Below are 23,875 nucleotides of genomic sequence, written 5' to 3'. Positions count from 1 at the left end.
AGCTATATTCCTCGGTCTTACCCATTTTTATGAATGAGGTGTACTGAAAACAAATTTAAATATCAAATGGGAAAATAATTCAAATATATTTTCCTCATATGAATTCATAGGGGTGTCAGTAATTGATGCACACTTATATTTAACAGATTTTTTCTTGATAAACCTGTGTTGTGTTTGTAACTGTTTGATATCCATGAGATATCCATTTTTTATGATTTTTTTTTTAAAACAAAAGATCAAAAGGTTAAACAATAAAGAATTTCTCACAGCCTTCTTTGCTCATATTTACCAAGGGTGCCAATATTAGTGGAGGGCACTGTATATGTTGTGGGTCTGTTTAAAAGTTAATCTGCAGACTGGGCTAACCTAAAAGCATTTTTTTAATGTCTTTTTGATGTACACCTGTGTTTAACTTATGTTTGTGTGGTTTCATAGCTAATGTTTTAAATGATAGACTTTTACACAGACACACAGTCACAGTGTCTTAAACTAATTAAAAACAGTAAGAAAAAAGGGGGTAGTACAAGGCTGTGTACTAAATCACAATAAATAATCAGAATATGGTGATTAAAAGTTTAAGATTCATGTTAATTTGAAAATTCAATTCCACTGTAGTATAAAGAAAATAAATCAACACTTTCTGACCAATCAGATTCGTGAAAAATTTAATCAGTGAATCTGATTGGGCCAGGATGGTAACCGTATTATTGCTTTTGCACTGTGCCAATTCATGCAGAATTTTTATTTATTTATTTATTTATTTTAACAACACGTCTGTCCTCGCTACCTGAATATCAGCCTGTAATTGAAGTAGCTGCCAAGGTCTGGCCGCTAGAGGGCATCAGACAGAACTCCAGTGGACACTTGTAAGATTAGACCCTGGAATATTAGACCAGGCCCTGAAGAGAGGAGCTGAGCTCATGTCTCTGTGCCAGAACATCACGTGGTTCATCAAAGGACTGCGAGAGTAGACCAGGTGGAGATGGTAGTATATCCTTTTGTATTTTATAAATGGTAAGGTTGCATGGAGATGACAGTTGTCTAGTCCAGCTTAGAGTTAGTTACATACAAATTGTAATAAGGCTATGTAATTTCTTATTATTTTTTCTTTATACTATTTACTCTGTGCCCACTCAGTATTTGCCCAAGCAATATAAACATTGCTGTCTCTTGCGTAATATAGTACTGTAATGTAGTTTATCGTTTGGCTCCTTTCGAGACATTTCTTTCTCCTTGTTCATTTCCTTGACGTAAGACCAGTTTTCGGTACAATGGAAACTATTGACAGTTCTCTTATTCTCTGAAGTGCCTAGTCATTTTAGTACAAATAAGCAGCCTCCGGAAATCGTGTGTGGTCTGGTGAGAGTTTACAAATGAGTGCTCACTGCACCCCTGTACACCAGCAGTGACTTGTGGGATTCAATTAAATAAACTGTATTGATCACTTTATATGGACCATAGAAGGTAGGCTAACAAGGATCTTTATCTTAATAGATAAATTGTACATAGTAGGAGATATGGGAAGTATGTTAGGCCTGTCATGATGTCCTGATACATAATCCAGTAATGACAGTACCTTAATACAGAATAGTACACAGCTTAATTACACAGTTTTGCCAGAGTATATTGGTATATTGTCCAGTAACCTTATTGTGCATTTTACTAATAGGTCCTATACATAGGTTAAGTCATAATTCTTGCAAGTCTTCCCTGCAAGTCCTTACAGAATAGAAAGCAGACAAACAGGGTTAAATGTTCACTGCCTTTATATAGCTGAATAATGATAAAGAAAACCAACTACACAAAAAGTCACATTGTTGATCAGCCAAAATTTCGTAATTATGACAGGCCTAACTTGAAGATTTTTAAATCTTAAAAAAAAAGATTGACACATTAATAATAATAATAAAAAAACATGTATAAAACAAACAACCTCCATCAGAATTATAATAAAGTATTAATGATTCCAATGATACACTTGTGGAAGTGTACTGTGATATAATTTGACAATATCAATATTACACCATTATAAGTTCAAATGGTATAAAATCTAAGATATAGCACAGCTAAGTATAATATACGTCACTTTTTTTTCTAGTAAAACTATAGGTTGCCTTCACAATCCAGTAGAACTCCCGCACTGTGCTCATGCACATTTATTACCACAGCACTTGATTTGATGCATCAGTGAATTGTTGAATTAAATTACTATGGTGATGTGAATAAAGTGCAGAGACAGATTAAATACAAAGTTTGTTAATATAACCTTTTTCATGTGCACTCCTGTAGTAATGTCTCAGAGAGTACAGCTCTCTCTCTCTCTCTCTCTCTCTCTCTCTCTCTCTCTCTCTCTCTCTCTCTCTCTCTGTGTGTGTGTGTGTGTGTGTGTGTGTGTGTGTGTGTGTGTGTGTGTGTGTGTGTGTGTGTGTGTGTGTGTGTGCGTGTGTTAATTAGTCTGAGAGGATCAGACATGAATGGACCTTTCCACCCTCTTGAACTAAATTAGGTCTGTTAATTCAGGGTAAAACAGAGCAGCTTACAGAGTGTGACATGCTTTCTCTTATCATGTTTTCTAATGTCTCAGCTCATTCATTCATTATGTCTGAAGAGGCTACTAATAACCTTGTGGCAAAAGATCTGGAGGTGTCAGTGGTGGGTTAACCCTTTATGATCACTGGAGCCAACAGCAGTATCAGGATAGCAGCAGCCATGGCCATAGCAAAGAAAGTTTGTTTGTTTGTTGTTTTTTAACAGGCATTTAAACCATATCAGGGCAGATTTGGAAGATTTGAATACTTGAAATCAAAGCAGAAGACAGTTTACCATTTCCCTGTTTGAACACACCAGATTAAGCTTGAGAAAGAATCTTTGATGATGATATTCATTTGACCATTGGTATTTACTATACATTAAGAAGTGATTGCATGCTTTGCTGAAACAGAACATAAAACAAACCTGGAATCCTGGTCCTACAATCACACGGCTGAATAGCAACATTTAGTTCCTCCATTTCTGAAATTCATTTTCTGGAGTGTGGATAGGGATTAAAGCGCACCTATTACGGTTCTGAAACGTGCCTAATTTTGTTTTAAAGGTCTCATACAGTAGATTTACATAGATCCAAGGTGAAAAAAACACTTTAATGTGCTCATAATTTAAACTGCAGCATTACCTTTTTCTCCCCAGTGTCACAAACGACTCGTTAAATGATCCGTTCTAAAGGATTCATTCTATACCGCTCCTTTCAGAGAGCATACTCAGCTCTGATTGGTCAGATGTCCCAGTCTGTTGTGATTGGTCTACCGCTGTCAGCATCTGTCGAAAAGGAAACGCCCACTACCATAACGAGTTTCAGCTCCATCTGTTCGCGATCAGCCGATGAAGACCAGAGGTGGGGTTTTTTATGACAAACCTACATATGTTAGTACAGGAAGTAAGTCTGGAATCACTAAGAACTCGTTTTAGCTGTTCAGAACTGCTTCCTTCTTTTGGGAGTCAATAACCCCGTTTGTCATGCGCTTTGGTTTTTGAAACTTTGCAGAATGTAAAAATTCACAAACAGCCACATAACACACTACATGAAAGGTAATATTTGAAAAACCATAATAGGTGCACTTTAATGCCAAATCTATATAAATTACAGTCAACACATCCACAAATCCAAGAGTAGAAGTTCATTTTATTGAGCCTTTTTAATCTCTTAAACTGCCAGGACCCGTCAGTTGGTACAAACCTGCATTCCTTAGATATGTAATTAAATACGTTCCCTGTTCCTCGTTTTACTATGGTTACATTACAATATGGTTTAGTAATGAATAATTGAATAATAAGCTGACTAATAAGTTTAAATGGTTAAAGCACTGATACTGGACATTATGTAAAATAAAATCCACAGACCCCTAATCCAACTATTCAAATATGAAATTATAATCTGGCTAGTAATAGGAGTCATCGAAATTTTCATTCCTAAACTTTATTATATTTATTCTTGAAAAAAAAAAAAACCCCATATAAATAAACAAAGACCATATTTGAGATCCACTTAGTTTAGGATTGAGTTACTTTATACCGCATGCTTATTAATATTTAATGTATTCTACTTGTAGTTTAGAACACTTATAATAAATGGTCCAGTTGTACATCACAGGTTTCCTCACTGCACAACTACACAATTAATAATCAGGTTATCATCATGAGTTCAGACAAATATATTTGAAACAGGCAAATACAGAAATGTGCCTTATAAAGTACTAAGACTAATATCTGGCTTCTAAGATTTATTCAGAGAAAGGCTCAGCACTCACAGCATCGCAGCACAAAGATAATCGTTAAATGGAAGAGCATGCATCACACTACCATTTAAAATGATCTGAACTTTACAATGCTTTTGAGAAACCGGGCCCTGATTATTATCATGCATGATTTTTTCCCAGGGGGAATGATCCAAATAGTGTGCCGTGCTAAAGATAGAGCTGAGGCAGTCAGAGAGGAGCTCATCAGAGAGAGTGGTAACAATGTATGCTTATTGAATTATAAACTTACTATTATATTATAATCAACTATCAACAATGATGAGCTGTTTTGGAAGTTAAGACAAGCCTACAGGAAGATAAAATGAATTAATTAATATTTTTGAGGTTTTAAACTGAAGTTCAGTTTCTTCATGCAAGAATTTATGAAAAGCATAAAACTGGGTCACACTACCGTTATCATTTATATCACTGGTGAAAATCATTGTAAGATCTAACATACATGTAGAATTTTTTTTACATTTAGCAGCAGTTCTGAAATTTCTTCTGAAAATAGACTTTCTCTTTAGCATATACACTACATTTTGTCACAATGCACACAATTTACATCTCAACTAAGGAAAGTAACTTGTCCACTGAATTTCCTTCCATTTTACTCATTTTCCCCACTCTGGTTAAATGTCCATATGATTGTGATAAACATCTCAGATTCACTTCATTAGCACATGGTTTGCAGGTTACTTGTTACAGTAAATTACCCATATTGCATTTGAGAGAAGTGCTGTTGTACAGAACATACACTTAATGGTGGACAGATATATATTTTCTGGGTGAATTTATGCACAGTGGTAGCTCAATAATTATGGTGAAGAAGGTGATTAATATTAAGGTGTTTGTGAGTTTAAATTCCAGGACTAACAAAGAGCCACCATGTTGTTCATGAACTTCTTTATTTCATTAACAGTATACAGTCAGTATGATTGTTTCATGAAATAGTCCTCATTATCCTTATTATTTCTGGACATGTTAATGATGTAGTAATATCAGCATCATAATTACGGTGCTGGAATGACTTGGTTCAAGAAGCTTTTGTATTTTCTCGTTTTAGGAAATCTACACCCACTGGATCTGTTGGGGACAAACGAGATTTGGGAATTTGCTGAAGGCATCAGGAAGGAGCATTCCTCTCTCAATGTTCTGGTATGTGACCTGGTGAATTCCATTGATTTGTTGGCGTGCTTGTGTGCATCTTCATCTAAGATGATTTGGTGAATATAGACAAGCCAGAATAATTTGAGCTGAGGGGTCATGCTGTAAAATATCACACAAAAACAAGTGCAATTGTGAAATAAAGCAGTTATAAAGCACATAGAAGATTATAAAAGTCTCACACATAGGACAAACTATAAAAGCAGCTGAATATGTTTCCTCTTGTCTCAGATCAATAACACTGAATGTATGTTGAAAAGAACCAACCTTTCATGGTCTGGGGAAAAAAAAAAGTTTGCCACCAACACTCTTGGTAAGGTACATATGTCTCATCATTCAACATAAAACAAAACATACAGTAAACAAAAACAACATGAAGGATTTTATCAAAATAAATAATAAATAAATAAATAAATACTACTACTACTACTACTACTACTACTACTAATAATAATAATAATAATAATAATAATAATAATGATCAGAGATCTTAATAACACTTAACTTAAGGCTGGTGTTCATAGAACTACCTGACATCTGCATAAACCCCTTGTTACAACAGAACAAACAACTTGGAATACATTTATGAAGTCTGGTTCCAAAAGTCAGCAGTTGTCATAAGGACTTACATCAAAATGATATAACACTTGAGTCAAATGACATATAAACTTTATCATCAGAAGGTGTTATGACACCATATATAGTTGCATTCAAAATTATTCAACCCACATTGCAAATCAGGTTTATTGTCAAAATTTACAGACTTTCAGCTGTTTGCAATAAACAAATCAAAGAAAAGCAATTGAAATAGTTCAACACAACAAATGCTTCAAGTGGTTTCCCAAAATTCAACTGAAAATGCAACTTATAATGATTCTTCAGTTTCAAAATTATTCAACCCCCTGAATAGAATCCCTAACAGCAGCACAAATATGCAAAACAGGTGTTGTCTCAAGCACAACTGATGCAACTAATCAAGGGCTTCATTAGTTGCACCAGGTGTGCTTGAGGTGGAACACATGAAATACCTGAACTGGCTAGTGGCAGAAATTATGAAATAGAAGAAGGCAGAAAAAGGAAGCCATCAACGGCTGAAACCAGATTTCTGAGAAGGCGGGTTGTGAAAAACGCTCAAATGACTGCAAAAGACCTGCAGCAAGACTTGGTGTAACAGGCACTGAGGTTTCAGTGAGCACAGTAAGGTGCATACTAAACTCAGAAGGTTTCCATACCAGACCCAAAAGCACAAGAAAAGTCGGCTCAAAATCATATAAATAAGCCATAGAAGTTTTGGGATTGTGTTCTGTGGAGCGATGAAACAAAATTGGAACTTTTCTGCACGATGGATCAATGGTATGTCTGGAGGAAGAAGAATGGAGAAAGAACACACTGTCCACAGTTCAGCATGGTGGTGGCTCTGTGATGCTCTGGGGCTGCTTTTCATACACTGGCACTGGAAACCTGCAGTGTGTGGAAGGCCAGATGGATTCATTGAAATATCAGGAAATCCTAGGAGCAAAAGGATGCTCTATTAAGTACTAAAGATGCTTGCCATGAAGGAATTGAATAAGTTTGAGATTGGAGAGGTCATTATTAAGTTATTAAGTTGCATTTTCAGTTGAATTTAGGGAAACCACTTGAAGCATTCGTTGTGTTGAACTATTTCAATTACTTTTGTTTGATTTGTTCATTGAAAACAGTTTAAAGTCTGTAAATTTTGACAATAAACCTGATTTGCAATGTGGGTTGAATAATTTTGATTGCAACTATAACAGTTACATAGTGAAGCCTTTGTGACTATCATTATTCTGAAATGATTTAATACTTAATTAGGATCACTATGCTAATACTGGATAGGGCCTCCTTTTGCTCTCAAAACAGCTTCAGTTCTTCAAGGCAGGGATTCCACAAGGTGTTGAAAACAATCTTTTGAGATTCTTGTCCATCTCGACATGATTGCATCTCGCACATCCTGCAGATGTTTCAGGTGCACTTTCATGCTGCGGATCTCTCGTTCTACCACATCCCAAAGTGCTCTATTGGATTCAGATCTGATGACTGGGAAGGCCACTGAAGAACATTGAACTCACCGTCATGTTCATGAAACCAGTTTGAGAGCGCTTTACTTTGTGACATTGTGCATTATCATGCTGGAACCAGCCATTAGAAAAAAAAGATGGCATCTGTGAAAAGCAATTTTGACAAATGCTATCATTTGGAATAAGAATTTATATATGGTTATGTAAATTTTTGCTAGTTGTAAGTAATGGCGTATTAAAGTGTAGCCCTATACATGACCTTAGAGCTTCACCTGTACAAAAAACTGTCCAAAGCCATTCCATAACAGATAATATGGTACATCAAATAACTTGGATCTGTTCCCTTTCTCCAGGTGTGTGTTAAATGCTCTCTTCTTCTTTTCTCAGATGTTTATATCCTCACAATGGGTTTAATTCCTCTGCTGGAGAACAGCATAGAGCCCAGAGTGGTGAGTAATGGCTTAGTCATATTAAAACCATAGCTTTTCCATTATGATAATGCGAATGAAGCAGAAATTTTGATTTCCCATAGGGTCAATTGAGTGAGTGAGTCAGTAAGTCAGAAATTGTGGTACAAGCCTGGAAAGGTATCACAAAAGAAGAAAGCAACAGTTTGATATCAGTCAGTATTTACTTTAAGACAATTTATATTTACTTTAAAAACTGGGTGGTCTGATACCAAAGGTGCCATGTTCCACAACATGCAACACATCTAAATGTAAATATCAGGAAATGAAAGCTGAAATTCTGATCTATTGTCTCATCTTCATCTTTTAATCTAAAACCTTAATGTCTTTAGTGTATAACAAAAACAAAAGAATTGCCTGAAATATTGCCAAAAGAACAGCCTTGCTCTTCCAATACTTACCCATGTTATTTATATGCAGAACAAAATTTAAATATACAAAATTACTAATTATTTAGTATATGTAAATGTTATTCCATATATACATTAAACAGTATTAAAATAACATTTTAATTGAAATACATGTTTTGTGTTCCAGAGCACTGTTACTTCAGGAAGCATATAGGTGCAGAAACTTAACACAGCAGAAATGCAGACTGAGAGAACGAGTTTGATGCTACAATGCACATTTATTTTGCCATTTTTTTCACCATTGCATAAATTAAATAGTCAAAATGTGCTTTTTACTATTTTGTCTTGCTTTTCAAAGTAAAAAATCAATTACAAAAACTACAATTTCAAAATATTTATTTAACACTGAACATTTTTTTTTCTTTATTCCAGCACAAGGCACAATATAACTTTAAATAAATAAATTAGTAAAATAAAAATATTTTGATGTGGTCATCTTTGAGCCCCCCTTGAATAGCCTATGTTAGACCTATAACTGATTGCTGAAAGAATGTAACACTCTGTAGCCTACAACAAAAAAGTGCATTAAAAAGTGCATTGACAAGAGTGTAAGAAATGGTTCTATTTGGTTCTGTACGGCTGATTATATTGGGGATATATACCGCTCGCGTCCCTGCACACCTTGCGGAGTATTATAGTAGATATAGTATAGTTAGATACATTGTTAATGTTATGTTCCTTGATAGATTTAGATAGTTTAAACGATAGATTAGTTCATTTAGTCCCTGCTGGTTTTTCCGCTCCCAGTCCATAGTACTAGTTCATGTTTCTTGTTTTGTGTTTTGACCCTGTTTTCTGTGACGACGACTTTGATTCCTGCTTTGCCCCGTTTATGCCTGTTTGCCGATCGCCCGACCCTTTGCCTGTCTTGACTACGTTTTTGGATTCCGATTTGGATTTGTCTGCCGCCATCTCATCGAGGTTGTGACATTCACGTGTCTCACTCTGGTTGCTACGTCACGTCATTGTTCGGTCAAATTTATTCGGCCTTTTCACTTATTAATAATTAATAATTTCGGTTGCCGAACATTCGGTGCATCCCTAATATATATATATATATATATATATATATATATATATATATATATATATATATATATATATATATATACACACACACATATATATACACACACACACACACACACACACACACACATATATATATATATATGTGGGGGCGATGTCAGGTGCCTCTCTCCCATATCGCCATCAATTTATTGTAGTCATGGAGTTTCAGATTTGAATATTGTTTAATATGTGTTTATATGTGCATCTCCATGTTGATAGGGGGCAGTAGAACAAAATAAGAGCAGTTACTTATTAGTTTACCATAGTTAGTATGACTTTTACGGAAAACTAAACGATTGGATAAAATGGTTAAGCGTCCCAATACACTGGATAAATATTTCTCCAAGAAAACAAGAACAGAAACCGCTGACGGAGGACAGGTAACTGAGCAGACAAGTGTCACTGACTACGTTTACATGGACAGCAATAATCTAATTATTGACCTTATTCTGAGTAAGATAATAATGTGATTAAGGTGTTTACATGAGTCGCTTTTAGAATACTCCTTTCATGTACCCGTTTTACATGTTATAGAACATAATTAGATTAACGGCACACGTCATTATGTCACTGCACTATGCCGTCCGACGTCCCTCCAGTATTTCACGTATCAACATACTGTTTGTCTTCGTTATGGTACCGAATACAGTTTTGGGTGTTTTTATTAAATTTTTTTATGAACGCTTTAAGTGCAGTTAATTATTTATCATGCTGCATGTGCAAATAGACAACTGCTTGAAGCCGTGGACTGTGTCCCAAACCGCGTACTTACCATCTATATAGTAGCCAGGATACATGTATTTTTCCCCACTACAGGCCTATAGTAGGCAAGTATGCAGTTTGGAACGTAGCCGAACTCCTTTGTTCGCCGTAAAATGTTGAGCACTGCCATGTGTGGTCGTGTCCTGTCGCAAAATGCAGTGAAAACTCTCACACGAAGTTAATAATGTCATTAAGGTGTTTACATGTCTGTAATACACGTCGATAATGCGACTAAAACAGGAGTACTCCACGTCTTAATTCAATTAGTGCTTACTTCGAGTATGACCTTAATCAGATTAAGGTAATTAAAAATAGCTGTTTACATGGTAGTTTCTTAATCAAAGTATCGTCTTAATCGGGTTAAGAGTGGATTATTGTTGTCCATATAAACGCACTGACTCATTCAGAAGAGGAGAATTACCGATGTGAGCCATCAGCTCCGCAGCAATTTGGAACTGTTATTCGGGCCTCCACAGATCGAGATCCAGTTCACGGACCCAAAACGTCTGCAAACTTTATTGAGATTGGGCTGTATCAACCAGTAATTTCATTTCCAGTGACTCACGGTAGAAAGTTCAGGAAAGACTGGTATGGGTGTTATGAATGGCTTGAATATAGGAGAAAAACCAAAGCAACGGTGCCTGGACCGAATTCAGCCGCAGCTCAAGACAATTACAAGGAATTGCATTTCAGCATACTGAACATCACTATTAAAGAGATCCGTGAGCGATTTCAGAAAAATGACATTAACACTTTGACTGCACTTAATCACATCCTCAGCTCTAATACGGACACAGAAGAGGACCTGACATTTATTTGTCGTCACTATGGATTTCCAGAAGAGGAGACAAATGCAGAATTGTCACTTTTCAACGTCAACTGGAGAAGTGAGTTTTGAATAACGACTGTCATTGTTCAGAGAGTCAAAGCTAGGCCACCATATTGTAAATGTTGGCAACCTCTAAGTTATTCTTGACTGTGCCGATGAACAGTGCATTGTGTGAAAGAAATTTTTCTTGCTTGCATTGACTGAAAACATACATGAGAAACACTATGAGACAAGAGAGACTCTCGGACATTGCAATACTGACCATTGAACGGGCCATTCATGTGGATTTGGACAAAACAGTAAATCGCATTGATGCCATGCCTGGCAGCCGCCAATTAGCATTTCACTAAGGTATGCCATTGTTTTGATACTTAAACTCATTTGCTGCGAATATTTTGCCGAGGCAGATACAAAAAGACTCAATTTTTTTCTTGCCCCCCCAACTCGAGAGTCAAATGTAGCCTGTGTGTGTGTATATATATATATGTATATATATATATATATATATATATATATATATATATATATATATATATATATATACACACACACACACACACACACACACACACACACACACACGCATATATAAAATATATATATATATACACACAATACACAGTCATGTGAAAAAATACATGCACTAGTGCCTATTAATAAAGTTGATACACTATCAAATGACACACAAAACTTTCACAATAATTTTCACAATTTCAATCAACAAATGCAGATCAGTCCATGGAAAAAAGTAAGTACACCCCTACATTTGTCACACCTTTAAATTCATAAAATTAGAATCACGTGTTCAAGACTGCATGCCAGTGATTAGAACCTGCTTATGGGGTGCTGGTGGAACCTGTCTTATTTATACCTCACACATCTAGTGTCTGGTTTTCCTATTGCTATTGAGGTGTGTGGTGTCATCATGTCAAGATTTAAAGAGTTCTGTAAGACCTTCAGAAAAAGAGGCCGTGGAGGCCGGAGTCAGAGGCAAGGGATTTAAAAAGATCACCAAATTATTAAAAAATACATCAATCCACTGTAAGGAAAATCATCTACAAAAGGTGCAGATTTCAAATGACTGCCAATTTGTCAAGGACTGGCCGTTCCTCTCCGGGAACTGTCACCTTATCGTGGTGGAGAGGTTTGTGTGTCCCTATGAATCTGAGGGCTGTGAAGTCTGGAGCCTTGTGCTCCTGGTAGGGTCTCTCAAGGCAAAGTGGTCTCAGGAGAGGGGCCAGACTAAGAATGGTTCAAAGACACCCTCATGAAGAAAACAAAGAGAGGAGGAGTTACCCTGCCCGGAGGAAGCCCGGGGCCCCCGTCTGGAGCCAGGCCCAGAGGGAGGGCCCGACTGCGAGCGCCTGGTGGCTGGGTTTGCCATAGAGCCCAGCCGGGCAAAGCCCAAAAAAGCAATGTGGCACCCCCCTCTCCATCCTATGGGCCCACCAGTCGTGGGGTGAACTGTGGGGGTCAGGTGCGCTGCTACACAGTGGCAGTGAAGGTCAGGGGCCTCGACAGACCAGACTCGGGTGGCAGAGGCTGGCTCTGGGGATGTGGAACGTCACCTCTCTCACCTCCAAGGAACTGGAACTTGTGCGGGAGGTGGAGCTCTACCAGTTAGATCTGTTGGAGTTTACCTCAATGCACAATCTCGGTTCTGGAACCGTACTCCTGGTTAGGGGATGGACTCCATTCTACTCTGGATTTGACCAGGGTGTGAGGCGCCGCATGATGATCGATTTTGTAATTGTCTCATCTGATCTGAGGCCGCATGTTCTGGACACTCAGGTGAAGAGAGGGGCAGGGCTGTCAACTGATCACAATCTGGTGGTGAGATGGGTCAAGGGGTGGGGAAGACTCTGGACAGACCTGGAAAGCCTAAACGGGTAGTGCGGGTGAACTGGGAATATCTGGAGGAGGCCCCTGTCCACGAGATCAACTCACACCTCCGGCGGAGTATTTCTGGCACCCCTGTGGAGGTTGCAGGCATTGAACCTGAGTGGGCAATGTTCAAAGACTCTGAGAGCTGTGGTCTCAAGGTCTTAGGTGCCTCAAGGGGCGGTAATCCTCTAACATCATGGTGGACACCGGTGGTCAGAGAAGCCGTCCGACTGAAGATGGAGGCCTTCTGGCATGTGTTATCCCGGAGGACTCCGGAGGCAGTTGCAAGGTATTGACAGGCCCGAAGGGCTGCAGCCTCTGCCATGAAAGAGGCAAAGCAGCGGGTGTGGGAGAAGTTCGGAGAGGACACGGAGAACCATCCGCCACCTCAGGAGGGAGAAATGGGGAACCATCCAAGCTGTGTACAGTAAGGATGGGACGCTGTTGACCTCAACTGAGGAAGTAATTGCACGGTGGAAGGAACACTTTGAGGAACTCCTGAATCTGAATAACATGCCCTCTATGGTAGAGGCAGAGGTGGAGGCTGATGGGGGATTATTGTCAATTTCCCTGGTGGAGGTCACTGAGGTAGTCAAACAACTACACAGTGGCAAAGCCCTGGGGATTGATGAGATCCGTCCAGAAATACTGAAAGCTCTGGGTGTGGAGGGGATGTCTTGGATGACACACCTCTTTAATATTGCGTGGAAGTCGGGGACAGTGCCCAAGGAGCGGCAGACCGGGCTGGTGGTTCCCCTGTTCAAAAAGGGGGACCAGAGAGTGTGCACCAACTATAGGGCTATCACACTTCTCAGCCTCCCTGGTAAAGTCTACTTTTCGGCCAATAGTCGAACCTTGGATTGAAGAGGAACAATGCGGATTCCGTCCTGGTCGTGGAACAACAGACCAGCTCTTTACTGTCGCAAGGATCTTGGAGGGGGCGTGGGAGTATGCCCATCCGGTCTACATGTGTTTTGTGGATTTGGAGAAGGCATATGTCTGGCTCCCCAGGGGTTTACTGTGGGAGGTGCTGAGGTAGTATGGGGTGAGGGGTTCCCTTCTTAGGGCTATCCAATCGCTGTACGCCCAAAGCGAGAGCTGTGTCCGGATGTTCGGCAAAAAGTTGGCCTCATTCCAGGTGGGGGTTGGTCTCCACCAGGGCTGCGCTTTGTCACCAATCCTGTTTGTGATATTCATGGACAGGATATCGAGGTGTAGTCATGGTGGGAAGGGGTTGCGGTTTGGTGACCTGATGATCTCATCCCTGCTTTTTGCAGATGATGTGGTCCTGATGGCATCATCGGTCCATGACCTCCAGCACTCACTGGATCAGTTCACAGCTGAGTGTGAAGCGGCTGGGATGAGGATTTGCACCTCTAAATCTGAGGCCATGGTTCTCAGCAGGAAACCGATGGAGTGCCTACTCCAGGTAGGGAATGAGTACTTAACCCAAGTGAAGGAGTTCAAGTACCTCAGGGTCTTGTCCACGAGTGAGGGGACATTGGCCAGAAAATCAGAGCAGCGGGAGCGGTATTGCAATCGCTTTACCGCACCGTTGTGACGAAAAGACCGCTGGGCCGGAAGGCAAAGCTCTAGATCTACCGGGCAATCTTCGTTCCTACCCTCACCTATGGTCATGAATGCTGGGTAGTGACCGAAAGAACTAGATCGCGGGTACAAGCAGACTAGATGGGTTTTTTCAGGAGGGTGGCTGGCCTCTCCCTTAGAGATAGGGTGAGAAGCTAGGTTATCCGAGAGGAACTCAGAGTAGAGCCGCTGCTCCTTTGCGTTGAAAGGAGCCAGTTGAGGTGGTTCGGGCACCTGGTAAGGATGCCCCCTGGGTGCCTCCCTAGGGAGGTGTTCCAGGCATGTCCAGCTGGGAGGAGACCTCGGGGAAGACCCAGGACCAGGTGGAGAGATTATATCTCCACACTGGCCTGGGAATGCCTTGGGATCCCCCAGCCAGAGCTGGTTAATGTGGCTTGGGAAAGGGAAGTTTGGGGTTCCCTGCTGGAGCTGCTGCCCCTGCGACCCGATAACGGATAAGCGGTTGAGGATGGATGGATGGATGGATGGCCGTCCCAGCAAATTCAGATGCAAACAGAAGTCTCCAAGAACCCCAAAATTTCATCACCGTATTTGCAAGTAAGTCTTGCAACTGGTGGTGTCAAGAAAAGACTTTGCAATACTACAGTTTGCCAAAGACCATATAAGCAAACACCAGGCCTTTTGGAATAATGTGCTCTGGACAGACGAATCAAAGATAGAGTTGTTTGGCTACAGTAACAGCAGACATGTTTGGTGCAGACCAAAGACAGCTTTTCAGGAGCAGCACCTCATACCAACTGTGAAGCACGGTGGTGGAAATGTTATGGTTTGGGGTTGCTTCACTGCCTCAGGAACTGGACAGCTTGCATTCATTGATTCAACTATGAATTGTGCATCATATCAAGGAGTGCTTGAAGATAATGTGAGGCCATCTGTCCGAAAGTTTGAAATTGAACTGATAGTGGGCCTTTCAACAGGATAATGATCCTAAGAACACTAGCAAATCCAGCACGGATTGGCTCAAAAATAAGAAATGGAGGATAATGGAATGGCCTAGTCAATGCCTGGATTTGAATCCCATTGAAATGTTCTGTGGGATTTGAAACGGGCAGTACATGCAAGAAAACCCTCAAACATCTTGCAACTGAAACAATATTGCATGGAGGAGTGGTCAGAAATTCCAGCAAGCTGATGCCAGAGACTGGTGGACAATCATGCAAAACGCCTACAAGAAGTTATTGTTGCTAAAGGAGGTCAATACTAGCTTCTGAGGCCAAAGTTGTACTTAATTTTTCCATAGAAGAATATCACATCTATTGATATTTCTGTTGAATAAGGGATTGAAAATATATAATTTTCCTTGTGGTTTTGTTCAAGTATATAATTTTTACTAAAAGGCTCTCTTTCAAAGAGGATCAAAGATTTGCTTGTTCAAATATGTCCAAAAAGCCAACAAATTCCATGGTGTACTTAGTAAGCAGACCATAAATAATAATCTGTGATCAGTAATAATTGTAGAGATAGTAAAAAATAAGCATAGTACACAAAATCTCCAGAGAAACAGGAAGCTTCAGTAGGCTCTCAGTAGTTGTGCTAACTAAGTGCCATTGAGGCTATAGGAGGAGAAATTAGTTAATATTAGAAATATGTATTACACATTGAATTCGATTTTTAATAGAAAAGCATTTATTTCTGAGTCAGTTTGCCTAAAGTTTCTCTACAACATATAAGTTCAGATATAGTAAGTTACTGAACCCCATCCTACATAAAGTACTTCAACATGTGTGTTATACATCTTAAAATAGAAGTTGTGTCTGTGAGTAATGCATTATGTATAAAATTAGTCAAGTAATGCAAGCAGGCCCCGCATTTCCTAATAGCAACAACTTAGATTAAAAAAGAATAATAAAAAAGACTGCTTTTGTCTCCCATCTCAATGTTCAGAGGGCAGGAAGCATTAAGATGAAAAGAATTGTATTATACTTTTACTTTCTATCAATCACTTTAATGAGGCAAAAAAAAAAACCCCGCTGCCCAGTTGGATGTGCTAAATGTGAGAGAGAACAGCTTCTGTTCTGCTCCAGGCAGTTGCCAAGCAACAGGTGGTCCAGAGAGCCACAGGGTGACTGCTGGATATCAGAGTAATGATGATGACCTTTATCCAAACACTCGCTCTCAACCTTTCTCTGTGAAAGCTGAACGATCACAGCGTCTGTGGACGTACGTGTTTCCCGTCTTTAGAGGCAGCAAGTGGTGATGATTGACGCCTGGGCTAAAATGCATCCCAGAATCCATTTCTCCACAATGCACCCTGGGTGAGTAGATACACCAGGTAGAGATGAAATTATGATGATGTATTAATAACATTTTCTTAATACATATGTAATTAATAAATGAATGTTTAGGTTTTCTTTATGCATGTACATCATTTTCCTTTATTTAAGATTTCCATACGTGAAATGTTAAGGAGTACTACTTATGTTTTTTTCTAAGTGGTAAAGCGTTCTCCCCAGTTCTGGCAGTGATGATGGCATCCCAATTATACATTTGCTTGACTAATGCCGTGGCCAAGTCATTGAATCATTCATATAAGATTTCTATTATTGACTTGCCTTAAGGGTTATCTATGAAATTAAATATTTGATTCAAAAACGTTTATTGAAGCCACAGCCATGTAGGATCTTAAAGAACGCAATAAACACCGGAGATAATGCCTCGGTCCATGCAACACTGCTGACAAATCCCAGCAGTAGATTTAACTACAAAACCCTTTTTAAACCTCAGTTACAAAATACTTTGATCAAGAACCTCACATCATTCACACCGTTTATAAATCTTAATCATAAGCGTCATAATACCAGTCTGACTCAAAATGAATTTGTAGTATGACTGGTTTCAAAGAGAAAATGTGGAATTGTGCACTTGCACACAAGTTGGTGGGGTTGGTTCCACGGCTGCAGCAGAAGTGCCTCAGTTCTTCCTGATGATGCGGGACAGGCTGAGGATTCTCAAGATCACACAGGGCCAAATCCACAGCCAGCAGACTCATCTTTCAAGGTGTGTGTGTAGCGCACAAGAAGAGTGTGAACGGGATGCAGCGGGAAGAAATATTAAGGACCATCATGAAGATTAATTACCAGATTTATTTACTAAAAATCATTTCCTTTACTATGTGAGAAGAATTCTGATCATCATTGATAATGATAATGAGTGATGGCCTTTTGCTTTTGACTTTTTATTCTAGAAATATCTCAAGATATTGACATCTTCTCAAAATTCTTACCGTCTTGAAATATCTTCCTCCCAGAAGGTACATATTAGTAGGGCTGCATGATTATGGCCAAAATGATAATCCCGATTATTTTGATCAATATTGAGATCTCGATTATTTATCAAGATTATTCATTGATTTTAGGGACAATATATTTTTATTGCACTTTCACATTTAAATAAACAAACCACTGCTTTCAGCTCCATGTTGTGCTACATTCCTGCTAATGTACAAATCTTTGCATCAAATTAGACTGATCCTTAAAGTGCATCATCTCGTAGAAGCAAAACATAAATAAAATTGTACCCAAAATACAGGATAAGTAAAAATAAAAATGCCATCAACCAAATGAAAATATGTGATCAAATATAACAATGTAACCAAATGAAAACAATTCAGGCGAATGCAGAAAAGGCAATAACAGTGTTTACAGGAGGAGAGACCCAAGACAGTTTCTTACAAGTGCTGCTAATTACTAAAATTTAGCAGAAGTTGAAGTTGAGGTTATTTTATTTTATTTATTATTTTTTTTAGAGATGGTAACATTAATGTGAAACAATATAACACACAAGTGGGCATGAGAAAACTTGACCTTGTCAATTATGACAGAATTTAGGAACATAGTGTGAGCCATTACAAATTAATTTACCTTCTGATAAACTAAATTTAACATTTTCAGTTCATTTTACAGACTGCATGCAACAAACCACCGTTAACCTGTTCCACCTTGTAAACAAATACAATAAACCTCAATGTTCAGTGTTTGAAGTCTGCTCCTCTAAAATATATTTAAAGCTACACTATTAGACATTTCCCACTGTCATGGTTCTGGGCTGGAGTCAGTTCTCGAACCGCTCTGTGTGTATTGTGTAGATATCTGAATAATCTCATATAGGATGTGATTGGGTGAGTTCATTTACCCGTCATCTGCAAAGTGTTTTAGTTTAATGGTGTTCATTAGGGATGCTCCAATCAGGATTTTTACGACCGAAACCGATCCAGATACCAATCTTTTTTTAATTTAAACTTTAATCAGGAAGTCTATCATAAACAGTTAAATGTAAGCTCTCTGCTCATGGTCACTGTTAATTGAGTTAAAATAATAGCAATGAGAAATACTGTTGGTTAACTGATAAATAAACAAGCATAAAATATTTTTTTTAAAAATATCTTAAACAATAGTCCTAATTAAAATTAGACTAACACAAGCATGATCCATATTTGGAAAAAGGCTAATAGCCTTCTAAGGAGACAACTTACTAAGCTTAAGGTCAAATTGATATTAAATGCAACCCATAGTAATTAAACATTATTTAATTTCTCATTTTATTTATATTTAATGAAGTTATTATATCTATTTTTTATATGAAATGATTCATTTATTTAACTAAGCACATTTTCTGTCTTTACATTTTATTAGTTTTCTGTTTGTTTGTTTATCAACTGTTCCTTTTAGATCAGTTTCCCAGTACAGTGTTGCCATGTCTGCTGATAATATTGTTTTTTGGGGGTTTAAATCAAAACATGGAAACTGGAGTTGACTTTTCTGGTGATATCTGGCAACCTTAAGTTTAAATGAAGTGAATACGCTATGTATTTGAGTTAGTGAAGAGCATGAAGGAGAGCAGCAGTGTACTCCTTCTGAACAGTTGCTAATCTTGATTATTAAATAATTCCTCACTAATCATAAAGTGGAATTAAATCCACCTTGTAGCGTTAGCATTATTATTAATTTACTGCTGTGTCTACAAGAGCAGGTGAAAGGTCAGGTCATTTTTCAGGATCAATAAAAGATGGCGGTTGTGAGATTGGGAAGTTGAGAGCAGATGATGTACAGAGTTACTTGCCATCATAATGGCTTCTTTGAAGTATATACACACTGGTTCGGTTGACTGAGGAGATGAAAAGCAGTGTGAAAGTAACTGTTGCGTGTTGTAGATGCATTTTGGACTTCCTGTAGTTTTTATTCCGATTGTATTATACAACTCCAAACAGGTCACTCGCACCAGTGCGAATAAATATTTATTCACAGTCGCACAAAATACTTTTCAGTCACAAAAGTGAGTGAAATGGTCACACAGTAGAACCCTGAGTTTATCTGCAAAGTTTTTTCCCGTTCGGCGTGATGACGTTTAATGTCCCCGACGACCTCTGTAGTGCCATTTAGCATCATGTTAATGTCATGATTTCCCCTCACGCAAAGCGCTGGAGCTCTAAGCGAAGCTGGCAGCTTGAGGGCTAAAATGCTAACTCTGTTTCAGGGTTTTGGCACTACTAAATGACAACATCCCTGCGCCGCTCTATGGTGATTGGCTGTAAGTGTAGGAAGCACTTGATTTGATCTGCAGTGGAGTTTTCTATTAGCGGAGGACAAACTTTAAACGTCAATATCGCAGTCGATCATGTTCATTTAATCGTGGGCAGTCAAAATCATAGTTGCGATCGATATTAGATTAATTGTGCAGCCCTACTTATTAGGTCAAAAAAATTCACTTACTTCTTTTCAAATTAAGACATACTTTCTTGTTATTTTGGCTGTCAAAATTCACTTTTCTGATTTTATCTATCCACTCATCCATTTTCTGTACCGCCTATCCTACATAGGGTCACGGGAAACCTTGAGCCTATCCCAGGGGACCCAGGGTACAAGGCGTGGGACACCCAGGATAGGGTGTATATGCAATTTGGCATCTCTAGTCAGCCTACAACACATATTTGGACTGGGGGAGGAAACCGGGGTACCTGGAGGAAACCCCCAAAGCACAGGGAGAACATGCAAACCCCTCACAAAAGGCAGAGGCGGGAATCAAAACCCCCAAACATGCTAACCACTAAGCCATCTTGCCCCCGTTTTATATTCTCACTTGTTTATTTATTTAACTTGGTCACCTGTTAATTCACACCCACCAGCTAGCCCTCCTTTGCCATACAGCTACCATCTAAGGAAAGTGAAGGCTATCACATGCTTCCTCTAAGACATATGAAGCCATCCAACCTCATCTTTTTGAACCGCTGTTCATGCTGAGTCACAGGTCAGTGTAGCACACACTTTTGTGAATGGTCTTTTGTAGCTCACCCTGAACTTTTGATCCCACATCCGGGCTTTGATAACTTACCCTTACTACACATCAGCAGGTGTGTTCTATTAACCAAGGACATCTCATTTCATTTATCTTCAGTAAGTGCTTCATCCTGGTCAGGTTCCCATTAGATCCAGAGCCAATTCAACAAACAATGAGTGTGAGGTCATAATGCACCTTGGATAGGACAATGGTGAAGCAGAGAGTGGTGGGTTCAGAGTTTGAATTCCTCTTGCTCCTGTCTGTTCTCTTTTTTCATTTCATACCCTAAAAACATGCCGCTAGGTGGACTGTCTAATCTAAATAGCCCTGGGTGTGAATGAGTGTGTGTGGTTTCCTGTGATGTATCATGTATAGATTCCCTGATGGAGGATGTGTGTCAAATCACTGATGGACCTCATGTGACTCTAAAATAATCTCTTTCATATTTACAAAGATTAGGGATTTTTTCACCATGTTACACAGGTCATAATGACCTCACTGTATTTATTTGAAGAATTTTGATTACTTTTTCAAATTTAAATAGAATTCCCATGTCCATAAATGCTGCAGTATCGAACTGTTTCAGTTAAAAATGAACAAAAATCAAATGTTTAGCAAATACATAAAAGGAAAAATCATTATTCAAAACCGTCTCCTTACCTCACTGCGATTCACAACAATAAGCTTATAATAATGATTTATAATTTAAGCTGTCGGATTGGATTTGGCCAGTTTGACGTCATTCACCTCAGTGTGGTTACGTCACATCCGTAAACAGCTACTATATTGCGTGTATGTGGGCTGAGGATGGTGGAGTGTTTGTGGCTTGTTCTTACAAAAGTTGATTAGTATTTAAACTTGTTATCTGCTTTTAATCTGGATAGTTCTAAACGCAATCATCATTGACATCTGGGGAATCAGCTGTTTTCAAAACCAAGAAACCTTGAACTGCGGAGAGCCTGCAGTCAAAAAGGGAAAACAACAGAGTCTGTGCTAAAATGAGAATAAATATAAGGATCGGCATGGCTTTGGAGAGGTGGTGACAATTCGGAGATCTGAAGGGGTTGGAGACTGACACAGAGATGTGTTTTTTTTCTGCTGAACAGATAAGATATTTCAGTGGCTCAGTAGGTAGCTAACTAACATTAACATACTTGTCCGCTAGATTCAGCTAGGTATCGTGTTTCCTATATTGTTTTTATTGTTTGTTGTGCTGTGGTCAGTGTGGTAAATTGCACTTGTTTTCTGCTAGCTACGAGTGCAACTCACCTCTAATGCAAGAAAATCGTATCCGCCTCTAACTCCGTTGTCAAGTATTGGAGCTAATATACAACACATACGAACAGCTCAAACGATCAGATTCATCCACGCAGAGAATACAAAAAAAAATAAAAAATTCTGTAAGTAAATTGCAATTTTATGTTTCAAACAGAGATGGTGACAGAGAGGCAAAAGTTTCATACTGCAGCTTTGAGGAAATTGAGAAAATTGCATGTTATTCACATTATGTGTTACAAATTGGTAGCAGTGTCAACTCACCTGCCCTTGGTGTGGACTCGCATCTCCCAGCAGGAAGTCTGAATCTTCATCGATCAGCTGGAGACCCTCACCTTGATTGTCCGTCTCTCTAAGTCAACAGCCAACACCTAATGCCTGCTCAAGATGGCCGACAGTCATGATTTACGCTCCTTTGAGTCAAATCCAGTACTGGAGTGGCACAGCATTTCACAGGTTGGTGTTTTCTCTGGTCAGACTCCTGTAATTCAAAAAAATTGTGGATTAACACAATGATGGCCTTGTAGGAGTGGAACTGAAAAGCACTGCTGTAGGCAATATACTGTACATTTAAAACATACTGCAAAACTTGCACACATCTCATTGTGATAGCAGTACTACTACATAGTCAGGAGTCATGTAGTCATGGTATTAATTATTCATTTTCATATTGCAATAATGTAAATAAAATAATACAATTTTTTTTAAAAAGTATATAACATTTATTACAGTCTGATATTTACATTATATTCTATCATATTCTATTTTTTTATATTCAATAATATTACAAAATATCAGATTGTAATAAATGTTATATATAATTTTTTATGTATTCATTTATTTTAATTATTATTTTAAAAATGTATAAGGAATCTTAGAAGTACTGCATATGTGACTCAAATGTCATGACTTCAAACCCGCTGCACACATAAAAACACAACTAAAACAAAAATTACTTTATAAATATGGCCGGTGTCCCCAGGAAATTTGGGCAACTGCTGTACAGACAATTAAAATTAAATGTACAAGCCAAATTTTACAGGATGTGGAGGTAATTTAGGATTTGACTTGAGGAAATCAGGCATGTTCTGTTGTCTTTGACCTCTATGCTGTATAAGAAGCTCATTTAAGGAACAGAGAATAAAAAGTAAATGCTTTCTTGTGTTTGTTCAAAGGTTTTATGCTGACCTGATCATGCATTAGTCTAGGAATATACAACACATAAAAGTCTTTTTCTCCATCTCAAGTGGTCCAATAATTGCAAAGATGGTTTCTTGGCCTTTTTTGTTGTTGTTGAGTGATTACCTCTATGTATTGGCATTGCAAAACCACCAGTTTTTTATTTTTATTTTATTTTGTTCTATTTGGTTTAACTACGACAGCCATCTTTGTGTCATAGCACACAACAAATTTTGGTTATACAGCTGTTTACAGAACCCTCAATGTCTCGGTTTAGGATGATCCTATCTCCTTGGGAAAAAAATCTCTAGAGCACATTTTTTAAAAAAAAAAGGTGCATGTACATATATAAACATCTTGCACATTCATGTTCCTTATACCTAGAACTTAAGTCCAAACGATTGCTGACACTTAGGGAATGGTTGGGTTCGAGTCTTCATTTTTTTAGGGGGCACCTAGGTAAGTATAGTGTGCATGCAGAACATTTCAGGTTTGAGACTTCTCTTTTTTTAATGGGGTGAGAGAGTGCAATTTTTTAAATTCCAGTCAGTTTCGGGTTGAATATTTCTGGTGGGGGATGAGATATGAACCTGAAATTTTCTCAGAAATAAGTTATCTA

Source organism: Ictalurus punctatus, chromosome 20 (assembly GCF_001660625.3).
Source record: "Ictalurus punctatus breed USDA103 chromosome 20, Coco_2.0, whole genome shotgun sequence".
Lineage (NCBI taxonomy): Eukaryota > Metazoa > Chordata > Actinopteri > Siluriformes > Ictaluridae > Ictalurus > Ictalurus punctatus.
This window is presented reverse-complemented; position numbering follows the sequence as displayed.